Source organism: Porites lutea, chromosome 6 (genome assembly GCF_958299795.1).
Source record: "Porites lutea chromosome 6, jaPorLute2.1, whole genome shotgun sequence".
NCBI classification, from domain to species: domain Eukaryota; kingdom Metazoa; phylum Cnidaria; class Anthozoa; order Scleractinia; family Poritidae; genus Porites; species Porites lutea.
In genome coordinates this window covers 6,485,881-6,504,670 of record NC_133206.1, presented here as the reverse complement: position 1 = coordinate 6,504,670, position 18,790 = coordinate 6,485,881, and the positions used below count along the sequence as shown (strand labels likewise).

Below are 18,790 nucleotides of genomic sequence, written 5' to 3'. Positions count from 1 at the left end.
ACAAATGTCTTGGCCTCGTGGCCTAATGGATAAGGCGTCTGACTTCGGATCAGAAGATTCCAGGTTCGAGTCCTGGCGGGGTCGTGCACGCTCTTTTTCAATATTGGTTCTTCGTTTGACACGATGCATTTACTTTTGTGTTAAGGTAAAAGAATAATTTTGGCGTGAAACTCATCAATTTACTCGAAAGTCGTAATACTGTTCAAAATCTTTTTTTCTTTTTTTCAAACTAGCTTTAGTCTATGTGCAACGTTCTGTTTGTAATCAATTTCAATCGTTTCCCATATTTCTGAAGAACAGCTCGAACAAAAATCAACCTACAAAGAGAAAATTTCAAGCGATATTTTCTAAAAGTTTTCTTCGCACTGATCTAAAGTTTTCACTTCAGAGCTCATGAAGACTTATTAACCAGCTAAACACGGAGTTAATTTCACTATTACAGTTACCGTAATAAGTTTTTAACAAATAAAATTTCCATCGATAGAAAATAAAAAAGCCTTTTTTAGATCCAACAAAATACATTCCTCACGGAGCATTGTAATGTGTACTGATTTTAATCAACATTGAATCTAATTCTTCGATGACTTAAATTGACGAAAGAAAAATCGTTAGGGATTTATTTTTGCTTTTTCGCAACTTTTAAGAATAGAATCAGAAACGGTACTTTTCTCCAGAAGTATCTCATTTGACAAGAGTCCTAAAAATCCTTGAATACGATTGGCTAATCGTACGTTTGTTACAGGTTCAGCTTCGTTTTGCGGTCGGTCCGATGTAATCGGTTGTCAGGGTTGTGTTTTCTCTTACGCGCACAGGGTCCAGAGGAGTTTCGTGTGAATAAATGAATTACTTATTTAAAGTCTCACCTTGAAAAATGTCTATACCTGTCGCTTAGCACGATTAATTAGCCCAATGGGATCTTTATAAATCTACTGTAAACGATTTCTTCGCTTCTTATCTGACCCAGATCGAGTTTTGAAAATCAATAACCGCAAGCCATATCCTCGCTGGCGCTCGGCACGTCACCCGAAGGGTGACCGAAGGGCGACGGAGGCACGTAGTGCCGAGTAAAAGAAAGGACAAGGGAGGAAACTTGTACCACGTGACTTCGTTCGCCGTGAACCGCATCACTCGGTGACGGAAGTGAATGAGACCGGAAACGCAAAAGCAACAGACCGCTGCTAATTCGAGAATCAAAACATCAGCTGCAGAGAGAGGTTTAAAGATCTCAGAGATCTATGCGAAGGCAACAGAGTTTTAATTAAAGTGAAGATCTTTCATGACTGGACATTTGTTGTACGTTTCAACAGTCTTCGATGTCTTAGGCAGGTTTTGCTTGTGCGAAGGCTTCCCAGTAGTCGCAAAACGCAAGAGGTAATATAGTTGGACCACCGAAGAATGGCACAGTCGTGATGATATTACCAGGGCGGATAAAGGTTGGGCGGTGAAACGAGCGCGTCCGAGCAAAAAGGTGTGATGCAGTGGACTGGGACCCTGCTTAGAAATGTCGCTTGTTTTCGACTTCGGTCAGGGCCTGCGATGTGGTTTGACCATTAGACACTGGCGCTGTCACTGAATTATGGCAGCTTGATTTGTTTTCTTGCACTTCTTCCTCGTTCCTTTGTGCTGGTACGATGTCTCCGAGAGGCAAATGTTGCTATTTTTTGCGGGAGGTGTAGTGGGAGTAGACAAACATCTCTTTCAAAGGGTTTCTCTTACTTCCATGACTCTACCACTGAATTATATTTTCGTTCTACTACTCGCCAATGTCGATGTTATTCTAAAACCAAAACAACTAAGTACTGTCTAAAACACGAGGGAAAATCTCATCCATGTCATCCATGGCAAAACTAAAAGACAGCAGATCGTGTTTCATAACTAGATGGCGTGTATTTTATAAATGCGTGCAGCTCATGCAAGGTGAAATTATGCTAATTTCAATCACCATCATTTTTTTTTACTTTTGAAAAAAACATCTCATACGTCTTTCTGTTTCTTCGCAACTTCAAAATTAGTTTCCCCTCAGTTTTTACTGTTTACCTTGTTTTGTTTTAGAGAGAAAAACGGAGAAAAAACCTTACAACTAACCTCAATAAATTTTGTTCACATGCGGTTGCCGGATTTGCGACGCATTGCGCGAATCGCCATGGCGCGTTGCACCCGAGAAGCAAAGTTTGAAGCAGTACAACGCCACTATATCAAAATATATCAATCTAATTTTTTGTTATGTTATATAAAATTTGTCCCCCTATAACATATGTAAAAATTAAGGTTAAGAAGTGTTAAGCTTTTGCAAACGAAACGGCGAAAGACGATTAGGTGATATTTTGTGGAAGGAGGAGGTGTTCAACAGTTTCAAATTAAACTCAAATTTTAACATTACACGACAAACAAGTTTGACTTATAGGCATACAGACACAAGCTTATGAAACTGTTTATTGATATTGTTACGAAACAAATTTATCTATTTAACACTGTAGCCTGAAATTACAGAAAGAAAATAGGATTTCCGGTTTGCAAAAAGGAAAATTTCGCCGGTATTCTAGCGCACCGGAAGCGCGGAAAGAGGGCTCGTGCCAGTCCTACTCCGCATCACACATTGGAAATGTCAAGTATCCACACGGGAGAACATACCAAACAACAACGTTTCAAATCCAAGCGCCGAAAGATCGTAAACGGCAAAGATTGCGTTACATTTCACAGAACGACCGCTTACCACTGTTGTCACTCCTTTTTTCGCTGGAAGCTACGAGGAGTTTTCATTCCGTCATGAGTGATTCTTGATCAGCGTTTCCTTGAAAGTACGACCCCGGACAGGTGATAACTGAGGACGTTTCGTCAAGACTCCTGTTGTTCAGTTTCAGGCTTTAGCAGGTGCGTAGTCAGGATTTTTCCGGAGGTACGCCCAACTTTTTCTACATGTGGATGTGGATGTGGTCCACCCAGTATTTCACGTCTCTTTTAAATGAGAGGCAGCACTTCTTGTTTACCGTTTCGTTATCAGACAGCGCTTAGGCTCTTAGCCTTTCATTTAATTTTGATCAAATTTTTATCATTTAGTTACTCAGTATACGTTCGATCCTGTCCTTGTAAACTTATACTTTTATACTTTAAGGGAGCTTCATACCTATATTAATTTTTTCTTCGTTTAGTGTCGTCCAAAAGACCCAGTTTTTTGGCATTTTTTAAAAAAGCAAGAAAAAGAGTTAGCATTATAACATAATTTCGAGGCATAAAACGTTCGGTGGTGTATCCTCTTTGCTTTTTACCCTTTTTGGGCCTTTTTTTATGAAATTGACCGTCAAATTTTCCGCCATATTGAGTTTGTGTCGATTTGGTGACCATGTCTTGTTGTTTTCAGTCTCCACGGCAATGATGCTGGTGTTTCAGGCCTCCCGTTCTCAGATTTCTTGTGATTTTTTTTTCACCCCACGGACCGACCCACCCAAAACCAGGAAACCTATTCGACGCTAAACGAACGAAAAGGGGATGACCTAAGCCTTATCGTTTCTTTTTGGGCTTCCTCACCACATTGCTTCTGCGTGTTTCTGTATACTTGTCTTTTGCTTTGTTTTGTTCTTTTTTGTCGGTAAAAAAAACTGAAACTGTTCAAAGACCCTCAATATTCCCTTTGGAGGTTCTCGAACGCGCATAAAAAAAATGAAAAACGCGATGATTTATTGACCGCAAGGGCAATGGGGTGGGGTTAGGGTTCGTTACTGCGCTCCGGTTCACTCGTACGCTGTCAAATGGTCCCGAAATACAAAATGAAAAATATCTTTGGACAGACTATTCACTTCTAGACATCAAGCATCTTTTAAGATGGTACTTATCGCCTCTCCCTGTTCATGGAGTTGATTCAAGGTGTTGACGTTAATTTCGTGATGCCCTGCATGTTGCCTGGACATGTTTCAAAAGGGCCTTTCCAAAGGTACGGAGTCCGCCGTCACCTTGTCAACCGTGCGAGAAATGATGTACTTCACAAAAACAAAGAGAAGTTATTTTCGATTTGCCCCGCTCCCTCCCTACCCCCGAAAGTCCCCGACAGGACCGCTTCAAAGTACTCCCCATGTGGTTGCGCGGGGGATAGTAACAGGTCTACCTAATTGCACCGTGCATCAATGACAGTTTAGCTCAATCAGAGGCCCCTTTTCCCTGGCTAGTTCAAGGTGTGTGCACCTCCTTTAAGCTGTTGTTTTCGGTTCTTACTGAAATTTTTGATTTTGAGGAAATTCACAACGACAGGAGCAGGTTATGGGCTTTTTTCCTAGCCCTAATCCTACATCACGGGAAATCCCTCAGGTTAGGCAAGAATTCGATAATCCTTCCATAATCATCCATTTTTTCACCGCGTGAATTGGGTATTTTTAGCTTATTTCGAGGAAATACTTTTTGCTTCAAATCCAGGGTGGGCTTTTAAACAGATTTTTTAAGCCAAATGATTTTTGCGAGAATCTGCTTACCCGAACTTTTCGCATAAAAAACGACAAATACCCGAAAAAAGCTCATGTTGTTGGTGGTGGTGGCATATTTCCGATAAATTCAGCTCAATGTCTCGTGAAGAAGAGTTCAGATCCGTGCCGCGCGCCTCTCGAGGCAAGCGTTCCGTCGAAATGCGAGCCCAAAAACTGGTGGTAAGCGGTCAATCTGTGAAAAGTAACGCAATCTCCGTCGTTTGAGAGCAGCCGAAGATGCTCTTGCCGATGCTGTCCTTGATGTTTTTTATTTCCAGTATCTAGGAAACCCATGCTAAGGTATGAAACATACACTCGTAGGCATTATTCTGTCCGCTAAAGTCTAATTCCTGGACGCAGAAACGTTGTGCTTTTTGAAGTTTATTATTGTGCTTTGCCCTTTGACAACCTTACGTCACTCGTGCGTTTGGTAGCAGAAGATGGCTAAACTCTGCTTTTCTTGTTGGAAAACGGCTTTAAATTTTATCAGATCGCTCGATAAACACGTGTTGGTTTCTGATAGCTGATAACGTTAAATCACTGTTGCTCAAACTGATTTCTTATTGCATTTTTCTGAGTTTTTAGCATCGACCGGCTGAGTCTGGAAAGCTCAAATTTCAGAAAAGTACTACTAGTATTTTTTGGCCTCAAACATTTTCTTTTAAGTTGCCCGTAGTTTTGAAAACAGATTTTGAAAGAAGAGATGACGCTCTTTAACGTGGTATAAGACTCGTTACTGAAATCGAGGTACCAGTCGACGATTTTGGGCTTTGAAATTTGCCATTTTTTCATTGAACGAAAACGTTCAAAATATTGAAAATAATGAAAAATCTCCAAAATATTACACTTTCGTTCAAACTGAGTAAATCACCACTTAGAATGTGTGCAATTAAGTACTCTTCTGAATAAGTTATTTGTTGTCCGCATTACAATGGATTTGAATTTTAAAACGATTTTTTTGCGACACATGGTCTCGGGCCTGGAAAACCCGGTCCGAGAGCCGCAAAACCAATAACCCCCCGTACGTGGAAAATAATTATCGGATCGAAGTAAAAATTACATTTATGTTCATAGCTTACCTAGTGCTACTTTGTGAATTTTTTTGAGAATTTTCGATTTTTCACTTTTGTAGACCTCTGGTCGATATTTACTGACATCCGCTCTTAAGTGTTTGCTATAGCGCGCGTTCGAAGTAATGGTAAGTGTCTCTGAAGATTGACGCAAGCCGAAGTAGTCAATGATAGTGGTCGAAAGTTACCGAAATTACCCCGAAGGATTGCGAGGGTGTTCATTAACATTATAGTGTTCGCAAGTCGGGGATAGCGCGCGTTCCAAGTAATGGTATAATTCTCTATGAAGATTGACGAAAGTCGAAGTAGTCGACGATAGTGGTCAAAAGTTACCGAAAGTACCCCGAAGGATTGCGAGGGTGTTCATTAACATTATAGTGTTCGCAAGTTGGGGATAGCGCGCATTTCAAGTAATGGTATAATTCTCTATGAAGATTGACGAAAGTCGAAGTAGTCAGTGATAGTGGTCGGAAGTTACCGAAAGTACCCCGAAGGATTGCGAGGGTGTTCATTAACATTATAGTGTTCACAAGTTGGAGATAGCGCGCGTTCTAAGTAATGGTAAGTCTCTATGAAGATTGACGCAAGCCGAAGTAGTCAATGATAGTGGTCGAGAGTTACTGAAAGTACCATGAAGGATTCCGAGGGTGTCCATTAACATTATAGTGTTCACAAGTTGGCGATAACGCGCGTTCCAAGTAATGGTAAGTCTCTTTGGAGATTGACGCAAGTTGAAGTAGTCAATGATAGTGGTCGAAAGTTACCGAAAGTACCCCCAAAAGATGGCGAGAGTATTCACTTTGACAAAGGTATACAGCCATTTACGATAGCGCCGGTTAGTAGAAATGGTAAGTAAACATGAAGATTTAACGCAGGCCGAAGAAGTCAACGATAGTGGTCAAGCGTTGCCGAAAGTATCCCCGAAAGATGGGGACAGTGTTGATTTCACTGAACGCAATTTTGTAAAGGCATTTAAGCGTTTGCCATAGCGCGTGTTCGAAGTTATGGTAGGTTTAGTATATGAAGATTAACGCAGGCCGAAGTAGTCAACGATAATAGTCGAAAGTTACCGAAAGTACCCCCCAAAAATGGCGAGAGTGTTCATTACAGTCATTTAAGCGTTTAGGAACACGAAGATTAACGAAAGCCGAAGAAGTCGAAAATAGTACTCTCAAGTTACCAACACTGCCCCAAAGGTTGGCGAGAGCCCATCATATATTGATAACGGCGACGGAAGGTTAACAAGAGCGCAAAAACATTCATGAAAATACAAAGTGTTAAAAAGAAGATACACCATTAAACAAATCGGTATAAATTTAGTTTACAACATCACGGTGACAGTTAGAGGCCCTTTATAGATTTACAGGAGGTCGGTTATGCGCGAAGCTCGCAAAGTCATTTAAGGGTTTGCTATAGCGCGCGTTCGAAGTAATCAGTAGCAAGTTTATAATGAGGATTACCGCAAGCCGAAGTAGTCAGTGATAGTGGTCGAAAGTTACCGAAAGTACCCCGAAGGATTGCAAGTGTGTTCATTAACATTATAGCGTTCAAAAGCTGGCGATAGCGCGCGTTCCAAGTAATGGTATAAGTCTCTATGAAGATTGACGCAAGTCGAAGCAGTCAACAATAGTGGTCGAAAGCTACCGAAAGTACACCCGAAGGATTGCGAGGGTGTTCATTAACATTATAGTGTTCACAAGTTGGAGATAGCGCGCGTTCCAAGTAATGGTATAAGTCTCTATGAAGATTGACGCAAGTCGAAGTATTCAACGATAGTGGTCGAAAGTTACCGAAAGTACCCCCCTAAGATGGCGAGAGTATTCATTTTGACAAAGGCATATAGCCATTTACGATAGCGCCGGTTCGTAGAAATGGTAAGTAAACATGAAGATTTAACGCAGGGCGAAGAAGTCAACGATAGTGGTCAAAAGTTGCCGAAAGTATCCCCGAAAGATGGGGACACTGTTCATTTCACTGAACGCAATTTTGTAAAGGTATTAAGCGTTTGCCATAGCGCGTGTTCGAAGTTATGGTAGGTTTAGTATATGAAGATTAACGCAGGCCGAAGTAGTCAACGATAATGGTCGAAAGTTACCGAAAGTACCCCCCAAAAATGGCGAGAGTGTTCATTAAGCGTTTAGGAACACGAAGATTAACGAAAGCCGAAGAAGCCTACAATAGTACTCGCAAGTTACCAACACTGCCCCAAAGGTTGGCGAGAGCCATCATATTTGTCGATCAACATTAAAGATATTTTGAATAGACCTATCCTTAATAATTTCAGAACAAAAGAAAAGCCATTGTTGCCCAGTAGCAGTCGTTTCCGTAAGAAGGAAAGTCCTCCTTCGAAAATGTTGACTGCTACTGTAGCAGAATTCTACAAAGTTTTATTTAGCTTTTACATTACTGGAAAATTATTAGATTAAGTTTCTAAAGTATTTCATCTTGATCGCTACATCTTCACTTTAGCTGTATTGTAAGACGCAGGCACTTCTTCTGATGTCCAACTTGAGAAACACGTCCTAAAACAGAAGAAAGTGCAATATTTATCAGTAGACTGTAGAAAAGGAGAAATTTGAGTACTGGTCATTTTGTGCTCTTGTTTTTCGCGTTGGTTAGTTATGTAAGTGATTTACAGTCTAATAGCCCGCTATTTTTTGGACCGCCCCTGCTCGAACCCAGTTGTAAAAACTGGGGCTATCCAATTCTTCTCAAGAGATAACGTACCTTTCATTGTTGGTGTTGTTTCATCAGGTAGTACAGGTTCCACCAGATGACGATTTTCCAATCTTGGTACACTATAAAAGTGTAATTTGAAAAAGACCCTGAACTCAGTAAATATAACGACCAAAGTAAATGTCTGTTAGCAAAATATAAATAAAGCATCTCAATGATAAAAAATTCAGGTACTTCTGCCACACTTAACACCATTTTCGGGTTTAACCGTACTTTTTGCAATAAGCACATTAATAAGAAACTTATATTACTGATTGCCGTTTGCAATAGGGATAAATGAGTTCATTTCAGTCGTTCACTTCTTTGTTCTCTATTCTCTCACTAGCAAACGACGCCGGATACTACTCTTACGATGTTGTGCTCTTTTCTAGAGTATATCAATCCGACCTTCTCGAGCTCCTCGTGGTGCTCGATGTGTAGTCCTAAGGAGAAAACCGGGCATTAATGCAAAGAAACATATCTATTGTACCTGAAGAGTAGAAAACGCCTCCCCACGTGATGAACAAATTCAATCTAGAAAGTAAAAAAGCTAAAGAAAAAGAAACAGGCGCTTAGAGGTGTTACCAACAGACTTAAATATTATTGACCTAATACAACCTATTTTGATTTGCACCGATAAGGGATATAGATAAGAAATGAAGTTTAACGCCCACTAAAAATATCTGACCATCAGCAGATATTCTTAGTGGGCCGAGAGATCAAAAATCATATCAATAAAGACAAGTCGACTCTCACTGAACCCTCAAACAGCATTTTCCCTGTAACAACAACTGCGCAAAATCGTGAAGTTAAACTATAAATACAATAAATTCATTTCCGACGTCTCCACTTAGATATATATAAAGCGTCCAGCAAAAGCCTTGTTATAACCTGCAAAGATATAACAGCGGAGAGTCAAGCACTTAAATAATTTCAAGGTTCAAATCTATGTTTACTAAGTGAAATATACAATTTGAACTATTACAGTTACTATCTTTTTATGGTATCTAATAATCTAAAGGTATATCAGTAATAATAATAATAACAATAACAATTATAATAAATAGTAATAGTTCTATTAATAGTTTATTTAAAAGATCAGAATGAAATTATACGCAATTAAAAATAAATTAAATTAACGTGAAAAAAGTTCTCTCCTGAAATGAAATGATTGTGACTGCAAATCCCATTGGCCCTAGTTAAGAGCAGATAACAGGCAAAGACATTACGGAGTTCACATATCTTCTCAAGTGGAAACTTTCTAAAGGTAAATCTCATTGGTCCTAGTTAACAGCAGATTTCGGGCAAATGTAATTGGGTGTTTTTCTTCTCAGACTAGGGAGCTCCTGTCTCCTTTGCTTGCTGGGTTGGAATCCCAGTTTATCTAATCTTAACAGTAAGTAATAACTACGATAGACTAAAGTATCAGTCGAGGGAGCCCCTGACTCCATTGCTTGCTGAGTTGGAGTCCCAGTTTCTCTAATTTTAATAGTAAGTAATAACTATGATAGACTGAAGTATCAGTCCAGGAAGCTCCTGACTCCCTTGCTTGCTGTGAGCAATTCCAGTTTATCTAGTTTTAATAGAAAGTTTCATCTATTATTGACTGATGCACCAGTCCAGGGAGCTCCTGTCTCCCTTGCTTGCTGGGTTGGAATCCCAGTTTATCAAGTTTTAAAAGTAAGTTTCATCTATTATTGACTGAAGTATCAGCCCAGGGAGCACTTGTCTCCCTTGATTGCTGGGTTGGAATCCCAGTTTATCTAGTTTTAATAGTAGGTTTCACCTATTATTGACTGAAGTATCAGTCCAGGGAGCTCCTGTCTCCCTTGCTTCCTGAGTTGGAATCCCAGTTTGTCTAGTTTCAATAGCACGTTTTATCTATTATTGACTGAAGTATCAGTCCAGGCAGCTCCTGTCTCCCTTGCTTGCTGGGTTGGAATCCCAGTTTATCTAGTTTTAATAGTACGTTTCATCTATTATTGACTGAAGTATCAGTCCAGGGAGCTCCTGTCTCCCTTGCTTCCTGGGTTGAAATCCCAGTTTATCTAGTTTTAATAGTAAGTTTCATCTATTATTGACTGAAGTATCAGTCCAGGGAGCTCTTTTCTCCCTTGATTACTGGATTGGAATCCCAGTTTATCTAGTTTTAATAGTATGTTTCATCTATTATTGACTTAAGTATCAGTCCAGGGAGCTCCTCTCTCCCTTGCTTGTTGGGTTCGAATCGCAGCTTATCTACTTTTAATAGTAAGTTTTATCTATTATTGACTGAAGTATCAGTCCAGGGAGCTCTTGTCTCTCATGCTTGCTGGGTTGGAATCCCAGTTTATCTACTGTTAATAGTAGGTTTCATCTATTATTGACTGAAGTATCAGTCCAGGGAGCTCCTGTCTCCCTTGCTTGCTGAGTTGGAATCCCAGTTTGTCTAGTTTCAAAAGTACGTTTTATCTATTATTGACTGAAGTATCAGTCCAGGGAGCTCGTGTCTCCCTTGCTTGCTGGGTTGGAATCCCAGTTCATCTAGTTTTAATAGTACGTTTCATCTATTATTGACTGAAGTATCAGTCCAGGGAGCTCCTGTCTCCCTTGCTTGCTGGGTTGAAATCCCAGTTTATCTAGTTTTAATAGTAGGTTTCACCTATTATTGACTGAAGTATCAGTCCAGGGAGCTCCTGTCTCCCTTGCTTGCTGAGTTGGAATCCCAGTTTGTCTAGTTTCAATAGTACGTTTTATCTATTATTGACTGAAGTATCAGTCCAGGGAGCTCCTGTCTCCCTTGCTTGCTGGGTTGGAATCCCAGTTTATCTAGTTTTAATAGTAAGTTTCATCTATTATTGACTGAAGTATCAGTCCAGGGAGCTCTTTTCTCCTTTGATTGCTGGATTGGAATCCCAGTTTATCTAGTTTTAATAGTATGTTTCATGTATTATTGACTTAAGTATCAGTCCAGGGAGCTCCTGTCTCCCTTGCTTGTTGGGTTCGAATTGCAGCTTATCTACTTTTAATAGTAAGTTTTATCTATTATTGACTGAAGTATCAGTCCAGGGAGCTCTTTTCTCCCATGCTTGCTGGGTTGGAATCCCAGTTTATCTACTTTTAATAGTAGGTTTCATCTATTATTGACTGAAGTATCAGTCCAGGGAGCTCCTGTCTCCCTTGCTTTCTGAGTTGGAATCCCAGCTTATGCACTTTCAATAGTAAGTTTTATCTATTATTGACTGAAGTATCAGTCCAGGGAGCTCCTGTCTCCCTTGCTTGCTGGGTTGGAATTCCAGTTTATCTAGTTTTAATAGTATGTTTCATCTATTATTGACTGAAGTATCAGTCCAGGAAACTCCTGTCTCCCTTGCTTGCTGGGTTGAAATCCAAGTTTATCTAGTTTTAATAGTAAGTTTCATCTATTATTGACTGAAGTATCAGTCCAGGGAGCTCTTGTCTCCCTTGCTTGCTGGGTTGGAATCCCAGTTTATCTAGTTTTAATAGTAAGTTTCATCTATTATTGACTGAAGTATCAGTCCAGGGAGCTCTTTTCTCCCTTGATTGCTGGGTTGCAATCCCAGTTTATCTAGTTTTAATAGTATGTATCATCTATTATTGACTTAAGTATCAGTCCAGGGAGCTCCTGTCTCCCTTGCTTGCTGAGTTGGAATCCCAGTTTGTCTAGTTTCAATAGTACGTTTTATCTATTATTGACTAAAGTATCAGTCCATTGAGCTCCTGTCTCCCTTGCTTGCTGGGTTGGAATCCCAGTTTATCTACTTTTAATAGTAAGTTTCATCTATTATTGACTGAAGTATCAGTCCAGGGAGCTCCTGTCTCCCTTGCTTGCTGGGTTGAAATCCCAGTTTATCTAGTTTTAATAGTAAGTTTCATCTATTATTGACTTAAGTATTAGTCCAGGGAGCTCTTTTCTCCCTTGATTGCTGGGTTGGAATCCCAGTTTATCTAGTTTTAATAGTATGTTTCATCTATCATTGACTGAAGTATCAGTCCAGGGAGCTCCTGTCTCCCTTGCTTGCTGGGTTGGAATCCCAGTTTATCTAGTTTTAATAATAAGTGTCATCTATTATTGACTGTAGTATCAGTCAAGGGGGCTCCTGTCTCCCTTGCTTGCTGGGTTTGAATCCCAGTTTATCTAGTTTTAATAGTAAGTTTCATCTATTATTGACTGAAGTATCAGTCCAGGGAGCTCCTGTCTCCCTTGCTTGCTGGGTTTGAATCCCAGTTTATGTAGTTTTAATAGTAAGTTTCATCTATTATTGACTTAAGTATCAGTCCAGGGAGCTCCTGTCTCCCTTGCTTGTTGGGTTGGAATACCAGCTTATGCACTTTTAATAGTAAGTTTTATCTATTATTGACTGAAGTATCAGTCCAGGGAGCTCTTGTCTCCCATGGTTGCTGGGTTGGAAGCCCAGTTTATCTACTTTTAATAGTATGTTTTAGCTATTATTGACTGAAGTATCAGTCCAGGGAGCTTCTGTCTCCCTTGGTTGCTGGGTTGGAATCCCAGTTTATCTAGTTTTAATAGTACGTTTCATCTATTATTGACTGAAGTATCAGTCTAGGGAGCTCCTGTCTCCCTTGCTTGCTGGGTTGAAATCCCAGTTTATCTATTTTTAATAGTAAGTTTCATGTATTATTGACTGAAGTATCAGTCCAGGGAGCTCTTGTCTCCCTTGCTTGCTGGGTTGGAATCCCAGTTTATCTAGTTTTAATAGTAAGTTTCATCTATCATTGACTGAAGTATCAGTCCGGGGAGCTCTTTTCTCCCTTCCTTGCTGGGTTGGAATCCCAGTTTATCTAGTTTTAATAGTATCTTTCATCTATTATTGACTGAAGTATCAGTCCAGGGAGCTCTTGTCTCCCATGCTTGCTGGGGTGGAAACCCAGTTTATCTAGTTTTAATAGTAAGTTTGATGTGTTATTGACTGAAGTATCAGTCCAGGGAGCTGCTGTATCCCTTGCTTCCTGGGTTGGAATCCCAGTTTATCTAGTTTTAATAGTATGTATCATCTATTATTGACTTAAGTATCAGTCCAGGGAGCTCCTGTCTCCCTTGCTTGCTGAGTTGGAATCCCAGTTTGTCTAGTTTCAATAGTACGTTTTATCTATTATTGACTGAAGTATCAGTCCATTGAGCTCCTGTCTCCCTTGCTTGCTGGGTTGGAATCCCAGTTTATCTACTTTTAATAGTAAGTTTCATCTATTATTGACTGAAGTATCAGTCCAGGGAGCTCCTGTCTCCCTTGCTTGCTGGGTTGAAATCCCAGTTTATCTAGTTTTAATAGTAAGTTTCATCTATTATTGACTTAAGTATTAGTCCAGGGAGCTCTTTTCTCCCTTGATTGCTGGGTTGGAATCCCAGTTTATCTAGTTTTAATAGTATGTTTCATCTATTATTGACTGAAGCATCAGTCCAGGGAGCTCCTGTCTCCCTTGCTTGCTGGGTTGGAATCCCACTTTATCTAGTTTTAATAGTAAGTGTCATCTATTATTGACTGTAGTATCAGTCCAGGGGGCTCCTGTCTCCCTTGCTTGCTGGGTTTGAATCCCAGTTTATCTAGTTTTAATAGTAAGTTTCATCTATTATTGACTGAAGTATCAGTCCAGGGAGCTCCTGTCTCCCTTTCTTGCTGGGTTTGAATCCCAGTTTATGTAGTTTTAATAGTAAGTTTCATCTATTATTGACTTAAGTATCAGTCCAGGGAGCTCCTGTCTCCCTTGCTTGTTGGGTTGGAATCCCAGCTTATGCACTTTTAATAGTAACTTTTATCTATTATTGACTGAAGTATCAGTCCAGGGAGCTCTTGTCTCCCATGGTTGCTGGGTTGGAAGCCCAGTTTATCTACTTTTAATAGTATGTTTTAGCTATTATTGACTGAAGTATCAGTCCAGGGAGCTTCTGTCTCCCTTGGTTGCTGGGTTGGAATCCCAGTTTATCTAGTTTTAATAGTACGTTTCATCTATTATTGACTGAAGTATCAGTCTAGGGAGCTCCTGTCTCCCTTGCTTGCTGGGTTGAAATCCCAGTTTATCTATTTTTAATAGTAAGTTTCATGTATTATTGACTGAAGTATCAGTCCAGGGAGCTCTTGTCTCCCTTGCTTGCTGGGTTGGAATCCCAGTTTATCTAGTTTTAATAGTAAGTTTCATCTATCATTGACTGAAGTATCAGTCCGGGGAGCTCTTTTCTCCCTTCCTTCCTGGGTTGGAATCCCAGTTTATCTAGTTTTAATAGTATCTTTCATCTATTATTGACTGAAGTATCAGTCCAGGGAGCTCTTGTCTCCCATGCTTGCTGGGGTGGAAACCCAGTTTATCTAGTTTTAATAGTAAGTTTGATGTGTTATTGACTGAAGTATCAGTCCAGGGAGCTGCTGTATCCCTTGCTTGCTGGGTTGGAATCCCAGTTTATCTAGTTTTAATAGTATGTATCATCTATTATTGACTTAAGTATCAGTCCAGGGAGCTCCTGTCTCCCTTGCTTGCTGAGTTGGAATCCCAGTTTGTCTAGTTTCAATAGTACGTTTTATCTATTATTGACTGAAGTATCAGTCCATTGAGCTCCTGTCTCCCTTGCTTGCTGGGTTGGAATCCCAGTTTATCTACTTTTAATAGTAAGTTTCATCTATTATTGACTGAAGTATCAGTCCAGGGAGCTCCTGTCTCCCTTGCTTGCTGGGTTGAAATCCCAGTTTATCTAGTTTTAATATTAAGTTTCATCTATTATTGACTTAAGTATTAGTCCAGGGAGCTCTTTTCTCCCTTGATTGCTGGGTTGGAATCCCAGTTTATCTAGTTTTAATAGTATGTTTCATCTATTATTGACTGAAGTATCAGTCCAGGGAGCTCCTGTCTCCCTTGCTTGCTGGGTTGGAATCCCAGTTTATCTAGTTTTAATAGTAAGTGTCATCTATTATTGACTGTAGTATCAGTCCAGGGGGCTCCTGTCTCCCTTGCTTGCTGGGTTTGAATCCCAGTTTATCTAGTTTTAATAGTAAGTTTCATCTATTATTGACTGAAGTATCAGTCCAGGGAGCTCCTGTCTCCCTTGCTTGCTGGGTTTGAATCCCAGTTTATGTAGTTTTAATAGTAAGTTTCATCTATTATTGACTTAAGTATCAGTCCAGGGAGCTCCTGTCTCCCTTGCTTGTTGGGTTGGAATCCCAGCTTATGCACTTTTAATAGTAAGTTTTATCTATTATTGACTGAAGTATCAGTCCAGGGAGCTCTTGTCTCCCATGGTTGCTGGGTTGGAAGCCCAGTTTATCTACTTTTAATAGTATGTTTTAGCTATTATTGACTGAAGTATCAGTCCAGGGAGCTTCTGTCTCCCTTGGTTGCTGGGTTGGAATCCCAGTTTATCTAGTTTTAATAGTATGTTTCATCTATTATTGACTGAAGTATCAGTCTAGGGAGCTCCTGTCTCCCTTGCTTGCTGGGTTGAAATCCCAGTTTATCTATTTTTAATAGTAAGTTTCATGTATTATTGACTGAAGTATCAGTCCAGGGAGCTCTTGTCTGCCTTGCTTGCTGGGTTGGAATCCCAGTTTATCTAGTTTTAATAGTAAGTTTCATCTATCATTGACTGAAGTATCAGTCCGGGGAGCTCTTTTCTCCCTTGCTTGCTGGGTTGGAATCCCAGTTTATCTAGTTTTAATAGTATCTTTCATCTATTATTGACTGAAGTATCAGTCCAGGGAGCTCTTGTCTCCCATGCTTGCTGGGGTGGAAACCCAGTTTATCTAGTTTTAATAGTAAGTTTGATGTGTTATTGACTGAAGTATCAGTCCAGGGAGCTGCTGTATCCCTTGCTTGCTGGGTTGGAATCCCAGTTTATCTAGTTTTATTAGTAAGTTTTATCTATTATTGCCTGAAGTATCAGTCAAGGGAGCTGCTGTATCCCTTGCTTGCTGGGTTGGAATCCCAATTTGTCTAGTTTGAATAGTAAGTTTCATTTACTATTGACTGAAGTATCAGTCTGGGAGCTCCTGTCTTCCTTGCTTGCTGGGCTGGAATCCCAGTTGCCCTAAGTGCATATTACTTTGAAAATCAGTGGTAATCTTCTGAGAGCAACAACTCTTTCCAAGAAAATATGAAAATATACCTAAAATAACTGAGATTTTTCTTATTTAAACAACAACAACAAAAAATTTAAAGGCCTTAAAAAACCTGTTTTGTTACAGAAGCTGAGATATGGTATGACCTAAAGAAAAGGGTGTATGGCCTGTGCAGTATCCGAGACGCACGTGAGTGCAACGGCCATATAAATTGGGGGACCTCCGCTTGCGTCCAAACCGGGACACCTGGGCATGAGCGCTTACAACAGACTTGTTTCGTGACAGAAGCTGAGATATGGCATGACCCGATGAGCGGTACACCGCTTCGGCCCGTGCAGTATCACTCGTAAAGCTCTGCACCACTGCAGAATGAGTTGATAAGCACTTGAGTGCAACGGCCGTTTTCTTATCAGGTGCCCAATACATCACCTGCCGGTCAGAGGCGACCACCCAGACCTCGGTGTAACTGATGGCTCAGTACCACTCTCACCGCATAAGTAGACAAGCACCCTGTGGAACGCACGAAACCCTCCACCTGGCTTGAGGCCACTGTATTGGCAACAATAGGCCAACTTTGTATTTGGAATCCCCTTTTCTACTTACGGCTGCTATTAAATTTATTGAAAGAATTGCTGCTGCTTGAACATTATAATACTATAAATAATAATTAAATCTAAGATGTAATGCACTTCATTTAGTTCTAGAATTAGAGTATTAAAGGTTCTACTACATGCATAATAGACTGTAGTATCACTCCAGGTATTACTTATTTTGCTTGCTGCGTTGGAATCCCAGTGAATGATTTCTTTTAAAAGTAAGTTTCATCTCTTATTGACTGAAGTATCAGTCCAGGGAGCCCCTGTCTCCCTTGCTTGCAGGGTTAAAAACCCACTTTATCTACTTTTAATAGTAAGTTTCATCTACCATACACTGTAGTATCAGATTAGATAACTATGATAGACTGAAGTATCAGTCCAGGGAGCTCCTGTCTCCCTTGCTGGGTTGAATTCCCAGTTTATCTAATGTTAATAGTATGTTAAATAACTATCATGGACTGAAGTTTCAGTCCAGGGAGCTCCTGTCTCCCTTGCTTGCTGGGTTGGAATCCCAGTTTGTCTAGTTTCAATAGTAAGTATTATCTATTATTGACTGAAGTATCAGTCCGGGAGCTCCTGTCTCCCTTGCTTGCTGGGTTGGAATCCCAGTTTATCTAGTTTTAATAGTAAGTTTCATCTATTATTGACTGAAATATCAGTCCAGGGAGCTTCTGTCTCCCTTGCTTGCTGGGTTGGAATCCCAGTTTATCTAGTTTTAATAGTAAGTTTTATCTATTATTGACTGAAGTATCAGTCCAGGGAGATCCTGTCTTCCTTGCTTGCTGGGTTGGAATCCCAGTTTATCTAGTTTTAATAGTAAGTTTTATCTATTATTGACTGAAGTATCAGTCCAGGGAGCTCCTGAGTCCCTGCTTGCTGGGTTGGAATCCCAGTTTGTCTAGTTTCAATAGTAAGTTTTATCTATTATTGACTGAAGTATCAGTCCGGGAGCTCCTGTCTCCCTTGCTTGCTGGGTTGGAATCCCAGTTTATCTAGTTTTAATGGTAAGTTTCATCTATTATTGACTGAAGTATCAGTCCAGGGAGATCCTGTCTCCCTTGCTTGCTGGGTTGGAATCCCAGTTTATCAAGTTTTAATAGTAAGTTTCATCTATTATTGACTGAAGTATCAGCCCAGGGAGCTCTTGAATCCCTTGATTGCTGGGTTGGAATCCCAGTTTATCTAGTTATAATAGTAAGTTTCATCTATTATTGACTGAAGTATCAGTCCAGGGAGCTCCTGTCTCCCTTGCTTGCTGGGTTGGAATCCCAGTTTATCTAGTTTTAATAGTAAGTTTCATCTATTATTGACTGAAGTATCAGTCCAGGGAGCTCCTGTCTCCCTTGCTTGCTGGGTTGGAATCCCAGTTTATCTACTTTTAATAGTAAGTTTCATCTATTATTGACTGAAGTATCAGTCCAGGGAGCTCCTGTCTCCCTTGCTTGTTGGGTTGGAATCCCAGTTTATCTAGTTTTAATAGTAAGTTTCATCTATTATTGACTGAAGTATCAGTCCAGGGAGCTCCTGTCTCCCTTGCTTGCTGGGTTGGAATCCCAGTTTATGTAGTTTTAATAGTAAGTTTCATCTATTATTGACTTAAGTATCAGTCCAGGAAGCTCCTGTCTCCCTTGCTTGTTGGGTTGGAATCCCAGCTTATCTACTTTTAATAGTAAGTTTTTTCTATTATTGACTGAAGTATCAGTCCAGGGAGCTCTTGTCTCCCATGCTTGCTGGGTTGGAAGCCCAGTTTATCTAGTTTTAATAGTAGGTTTCATCTATTATTGACTGAAGTATCAGTCCAGGGAGCTCCTGTCTCCCTTGCTTGCTGAGTTGGAATCCCAGTTTGTCTAGTTTCAATAGTACGTTTTATCTATTATTGACTGAAGTATCAGTGC

At 40.2% G+C, this 18,790-nt stretch overlaps 1 non-coding gene across 1 annotated transcript; it reads left to right on the top strand.

The window, feature by feature from the left end:
* Positions 1 to 11: 11 nt before the first annotated feature.
* Positions 12 to 84, top strand: Trnar-ucg (transfer RNA arginine (anticodon UCG)). Its single transcript has one exon. It is a non-coding gene; the product is annotated as a tRNA-Arg (tRNA).
* The last annotated feature ends 18,706 nt before the right edge of the window (positions 85 to 18,790 follow it).